Source organism: Myotis davidii, unplaced genomic scaffold (assembly GCF_000327345.1).
Source record: "Myotis davidii unplaced genomic scaffold, ASM32734v1 scaffold205, whole genome shotgun sequence".
NCBI lineage: Eukaryota > Metazoa > Chordata > Mammalia > Chiroptera > Vespertilionidae > Myotis > Myotis davidii.
The window spans coordinates 4734064-4741054 of record NW_006297573.1 but is presented as its reverse complement, the minus strand read 5'-3'; the positions used below and the strand labels follow the sequence as shown (position 1 = coordinate 4741054).

At 40.8% G+C, this 6991-nt stretch overlaps 1 protein-coding gene across 2 annotated transcripts in view; it reads left to right on the top strand.

Annotated features, from left to right (window-relative positions):
* GRIN2B (glutamate ionotropic receptor NMDA type subunit 2B) overlaps nucleotides 1-6991 on the top strand; it is a 416163-nt gene that overhangs the window by 317578 nt on the left and 91594 nt on the right. The gene's annotated exons all lie outside the window — the stretch shown is intronic.

The following is a 6991-nucleotide window of genomic DNA, read 5'->3' as shown; positions in this document are numbered from 1 at the left end:
CCCCCCAGCAGACTCCGTGGTCTTGGCCCAAAGCTTAGGGGACTTTTCCGAGGCAGCCACTGTTGTAGGCCCCGAGGAGAGGCGTGGGGAGCCTAGAAAATAAACAAGGAAAACCACCAAGAAAAAGGCTCTACGAAGAAAAGAAAACAGAAATGTGATCGTGATGGGAGTGGGGCTACAGTGGGGCCTTGACTTACGAGTTTAATTCGTTCTGAGACCGACCTCGTTAACTCAAATTACTCTTATCTACTCAATGCAAAAAATCGGCTGAGAGACAGCTGGTGTCTCAAAAAACTCGTTATTCAGGACACTCGTAAGTCAAGGTCCCACTGTATTAAGAAATGGTCCTGGCAGGGCAAGGGGAGTAGTTAGCCCAGACAGTTATTGGCTGTTTCAGTGTAACATTTTCCTGAGATTCACAAAAATGAAAATGAAGGAGGGAGGGAGGCAAGAAAGATAAAGACAACAAAAAAGCTTTTCTCTATCCCCTACAACCCTATACCCCTCACTATCTTTTATTAAACACACACTCTCTTTTCAGTTGAGAACAAGAACCTATCTCCTCAAATGGTGAGGAAAGAAGATCTTTCTTTCAATAACAAAGGCCGTAACTACCTATAAAAACAGCTGTCTAGGTCCTGATTGCACAGAACAATAACTCTAGGAAAGAGTTATCTTCTGCCCTAAAGCTCCTCTAAAATGCAGCCACCACGGCAGCCACTGTAGCCATATAGCCCCGTTGATCAGACATCTGCTGGAAGTGCAGAGAAATGCGGAAGCACCAGGGGGAATTTAAAATAGTTGACCTACAAAACAGTCATTAAACCTGAGGAGGAGAGTGATGTGAAATTTTAACTTTGTTTTTCATAAAACACAGCCAGCCAAATATTTTGTGAACTCAACTAGCTAAGAGAGAGGAGTTTCGGGATTTCATAAAACTAGGTGAAGGTTCATTTATATATTTATGATAGAGAAGGAGCAAAACTGATCTTCTGTGATTCAACATTGTCACTTCATGTTTCTCCAAGTGTGATTGTGGGTTTCACTGTGATGTATGAGTTCATTTAAGAGGGATACGTATCTTTTATTTGAATAACTATTTATTTTTATAGTTATTTTCTGTTTTTGGCTAGTGTCACATCTCATATTTACATCTAATCCATTCATCTACTGATGGGCACTTATTTTTAAAAGGAAGGTTATTTCATATATTAAGTTAAAAATAGTATAGGTGGTAAATATTTTTTTTTGAATTAGTATTTTGGGTTTCTTCAGATGAATTCCCAGAAGTAGAATCGTTGGGTCATAAGGCAGTTCCATTTTTAATTTTTTGACATAACTCCATACTGCTTTCCACAGTCTGCATTCCCACCAACAGTGCATGAGGGTTCCCTTTTTCCCACATCTCAGCCAACACTTGTGGTTTGTTGATTCTGATAGGTGTGAAATGATATCTCATTATGGTTTTAGTTTGCTTTATCTGATGATTAGTGACCATTGTACACTGTACCTCTATGTTCATTGCAGCATTATTTACAGTAGTCAACATTTGGAGGCAGCCCAAGTGTCTATCAATAGATGAGTGGATAAAAAAGGTGTGGTACATTTACAGAATGGAATACTACTCTGCTGTCAAAAAAGGAAGGAAATTTACTCTTTGCAATTGTGTGGATAGACCTGGAGAAAATTATGCTAAGTGAAATAAGCCAGTCAGAGAATGACAACTACCATACAATTTCACTCATATGTGAAATTCAATTAACAAATTGAACTACCAAGCAAAATAGAGACCGACTCATAGATAGAGAGCAGGCAGACAGCTCTGAAGGAAGAGGGTGGAGGATAGAGGGGTGGAGAGATTGAGCAAAAAAGAAAAAGTAAAAAGAGGGAACTCATGGACACAGACAACAGTGTGGTGATTGCAGGGGCTGAGTGGGGGGTGGGGGAGGTGGAGGAGGGGATAGAGGGGATAAATGGTGATGGAAAAATAAAATAAAATTTTAAAATCTTTTTCCAAAAATTACTTGCATGACCTTTAGTTTAAAATCTCTGTAAAATCCTATATAAATGTTAAAATAAAAATAGTAACAAAAAAATAGTGCAGGTGATACACAGATGTGGCAAAAATTGTTACAGTGGTAACAAAAAAATTGAGTGAAATTTGGAAAATACTTCCTCAGGACAAAGTGTGCTTTCAACGCAGGCTCTCAAGACAAGGCATTCAAACCTACCCTCCCATCTTAACCCCCTTCACCTCTGCTTTTAGCTTAACATGCCAGTGTAGCTGCAACCAACCCCTCTCTAACACCTCTTGTACTTTTGTGCCTACAGGCCTTGGCTTATGCTCTCCCTTTAACCTTGGATTATTAAATTGTTCAGTGAGGCGTAGTTTAAAAGCCAAGAGGCTTCCTATCTTACTCGCCTCTGCTTAACACAGTGATTTATCTGAAGAAGTGTAAATAAATGTTGCTCTCCCTTTCTGTGCCTCAGTTTCCTCATCTATAAAATAGGAAGAATAATACTGTCTACCTCAAACTGTTGCTATACAGGTCAAATATGTTTTAATTCATGTAAAACTCTTAGTACAATATCTAGCATGTAGCAAGTGTTATGCGGTTGTTCAGTTAGCTCACTTGAGTGTATTTTAAACCAATGATAATACAATCAACATTGTGTTTAGAAATAAGAAAGTGGAGGAAAATGACCACAAAACAAAATAGAACAGAATTGGTTTGCCTCAAGCTACTAAAAGGAAGGAGCTAGGAACAGCAAATAGAATTCTTGATGTGCTTGGTGATAAATAGGCAATGAACAAGCTTTCTTCCTCTATATATGAACAACTTTTTGCATAGCTGGATTAAAAAAAATTAAGTCTTATAATAAGAAAATGATGGCAAAGTCTATGACACAGCACAGCAGTCTGTGCTAGGGCCCATCCCCCAGAAATCAGGGAATTAAAAACCTCAGCTTAGATTTAATACATTGTGGGTTCTCAGTAACCATTAAGGATCAACCAAACACACATTAAGCAATAATGACAGTTTATGAAACCTTACAATGCGTTCTTATGCCATTCTATCTCCTTGGGCTCATTTCATTCTAATAAACTACAACTTTGTGGCTGAAAATAAAGAACTGCCCATCTCTCCTTTATTACTTCCTTATTGTGTGGTGGGTAGATTGGCAGATAACCATTAAAGGAATTCCTTCCACAAGGGAAAGTGGCTTATGCCAAAAGATATGTCACAGTCTGTGTTGAATTTAAAGGAAATGGTGGTGAAATGGAGAGTGAATGATAGTAACAATTGACATCTAAATAGTCAGTTTTTGTGTGGTTCTCAAAGTGTAATCCCTGGACTAACAGCATCAGCACACCTGGGGATTTATGTGAAAAGTCAATTCTCTGGTCCCACCCCAGACACTCTAGGGTTGAGGGTCAGCAATATGAGTTTTGACATATAAAGCACAGGGGTAGTTTATCACAGTCATTTCCCTTTCACAAAGAGAAGTATCTATTTAATGGATATTTAAAACTGCCACCCTGTCATTGTTCTCTGTTCTCATTTTATTTCCCAGCCATTGACTTTAAAATAAAACTGAATCTTTCTCTCTCCAAAAGTGGAGGACAGAGCCAGAATCCCAGCAAGAAAGAGTTAAAGCCTGTCCCACTCACTACAGGAGATTCTGAATTACCTGTGGTCTTCGGCAATTGCCATAGAAACTCTCTGATTAGGCTGACTGTCTGGGTTTATTCATCCAGCAAATATCCCCCGAGCCCCTGCGAGGTGCTAGGTGCTGTTCTGGGTATTGGAGGAACAGAACTGAATAAGACTAACAAGTTTCCTGCCCTCAAGGAGTGGTGAGGAGAGCCAGACAACAAGCATATCAACAAATAAATAAATATGATCATTTCAGATGGTACCAAGTGCTGTTAAGGTGGTCAGATAGGATACAGTGGCTCTCAGCCACAGAATGCCAGCCCCCCACAGGGGCTTTTGGAAATGCCTTTATTGCTTTAAATAAGTTGCCAGTTAAATTTCTAAGGAGTTTGTCCAATGGCTGCTGTTAGAACTTTAACTGGTAACTTATTTATTTATGGTAAAAAATGTTCAAGTTATTCCCATAGGTTCTCTGCTTACATTTTACATAGATCCACTTCTGAGCCACAGGGGAAATGTGTATATTTTATCTTCCATTTTTCCCATTTCTACTAGATTTTAGAACTTGGGAATATGGATTTTTATAACTTGACACATCAAGGTATGTGCATTCCGATATTTATATTTCATTTTCTCCGACAATCAAGAAGCATTAACTTTCATTTATTTACTAAAAACTGACTGCATTTAGTAAGTTACCTACCCTAACCTGCTGTTTTAAGTGAGCATGACACATGCAGCTATTGTGGCAATTACTGTACTTCCTCAGTTGTCTTCATTGGACCATGTAGTCACAATGTAAGGACCTGGTGAGGATGTTTAGGAAAAGTCATAATTAGCAGTGCACAAACTACTTTGGGATCATTGACATGTTATATGTGGCCTGAGAATAAATTGTCATTTAGCACTTAGACATTTAGAAATTCCATTAGAACTTCACATTTCTGGACTTCATGAAAATCAGAAGAGTGGCAACAACACTGGCTCACATTCTGCAGGGTCTGCGGGGGGTGCGGGGGAGAGGGATGGCCTTCTTTGATGGAATACATGCCCTCCCGTTCAACACAGCCCCCAGGTGTCCCAACCCTTTTATTAATTATCTACCTGTTCTTATAGACTGGACTTTGCAACTCCCAGAATAGCGATGAGTTCAGAAAGATTCTGTCCCTCCTTAAAATCTAAAATGTATACCTTGGAAATGAGTACATTCAGGCATGGGGAGTTGGGTATTTATGGAGCTGACATAGCCTTTTGATTGCTGGCTGCAGTTCACCTTGGAGCCTCTAGGACAGCGGTTCTCAACCTTAGGCCACTACCCCTTTGGGGGTCGAACGACCCTTTCACAGGGGTCGCCTAAGACCATCGGAAAACACATATATAATCACATATTGTTTTTGTGATTAATCACTATGCTTTAATTATATTTAATTTGTAACAATGAAATTGGGGGTCACCACAACATGAGGAACTGTATTAAAGGGTTTCGGCATTAGGAAGGTTGAGAACCACTGCTCTAGGATACCTCTGAGAATTCTGAGTGCTGTCTCCATGCATCAGGACACAGGGAAATCAGTTCTGTATTATACTGAATCCTCCAGTTCACCCTAGAATGGTAGAAGGCAAAAGACACTACATATCCAAAGAGCTTTCTATTTGTCGGACAGTGAAATACAGAAATATAAACATTTCATGCCTTAAAAGGTGTTAGGCATATAGAGGGTGTGAATTTGTCTTTTTTCTCCACAAAGTAACAAATTATTCTTTAGTGGGGGAATATCCTGGGAAGGCTTCATAGGCATGAGCTTTCAAGGGGAATATCAGTGATTCAAGGGCATTTACCTGGCAAAGAAAGGAAGGCATCAGCAGATGAAAAACTCAGCCAGGAGATCAGAAAAATGAAAGAAAGGGGGTGGGCAAATGAAAGGAAAGAGACGCGGAGTAGGAAAAGCTGAAATTAGAAGTGAAGGCAGGACAAATGCCACGTCTTAGGAACAGAAAGCTGATTGCTGATCGCAATTAAAGAGATGTGGCAGAGTCTGAGTGAAGAGAGCAGACAAGATGATTTCAGTCACACTAGTCTGATTAAATAAAGCAAAAAGAAAGGGAAGAAGCAGAGCGAGAAGAGAGGAGGTCGAAGTTGTCCAGGCAGAAGAGCCATACTCAGATGAGATTTTGAGCATTCAGGGTGGAAGGAAAGGAGAGTTAATAATGAAAGTAATGGCATGTGCATCTTTTTCTTTGTGCAAATGCTAATAAGGATGTAAGGGGAGTGCTGGGTCTTTTTTTGTTCGAAAGACAAGGTATTTTAGATCTCAGCCACCCCCTTATCCCCCCTACCCCAACTCTATTAATTTGAACCACTCCATCTCGGAATGGAATTTCCTATACCCAGAGAACTACCATGAGGATATGGAGAAACGGGAACCATAGTACACTGCTGGTGGGAATGCAGACTGGTATAACCATTATGGAAAACTGTATAGTTTCCTCAAAAAAGAAAATAAATATGGGACTGCCATTTGACCCAGTGATCCCATTTCTAGGAATATATCCTAAGAAACCTATATTCATAGGAGTGCAATTTACAATAGCTAAGATCTGAAAACAGCCCAAGTGCCCATCAGTAGATGTGTGGATAAAAAAGCTGTGGTACATTTACACCATGGAATACTATGCAGCAGTACAAAAGAAGGATCTCTTACTCTTTAAGACAGCATGGAAGAACCTGGAGAGTATTATGCTAAGCGAAATATGCCAGTCAGAGAGACAAGTATCACATGATCTCACTCATATGTGGAATCTAATGAACAAAATAAACCGATAAACAAAATAGATCCAGAGATATAGAAATAGGGCACAGACTGTTGAATCTCCCAGGGAAGGCGAGGGTGGGTGGGAAGAGATCAGCCAAAGAACTTGTATCATCCTATATAATAAAAGAGAAAAATGGTAATTGGCGTACGACCGATACCCTTTTCATTGGCTAATCAGTGAGATATGCAAATTAACTGCCAACTTAGATGGCAGTTAACCGCCAAAAAAGATGGCGGCTAATTTGCATATTGCAGGCAGGATGGTACAGCGCCATCCGAGAGCGGGTTGGGGGTGTGAGTGCCAGCAGTCGCCCGAGACCCGATCCCGCCGGCAGACCCGGACACGGGCCTGCAGGGCGACTGCGGCATCCGCCCGCACTCACGCCCCCAAACCAGACCGATCCTGCCGGCAGACCAGGACGCGGGCCAGCGGGACGGCTGCAGCGTCCCTCTGCACTCACGCTGCCAACCCGAGAGAGCAGGTTGAAGGCGTGAGTGCTGGCGGTCGCCTGGGACCCA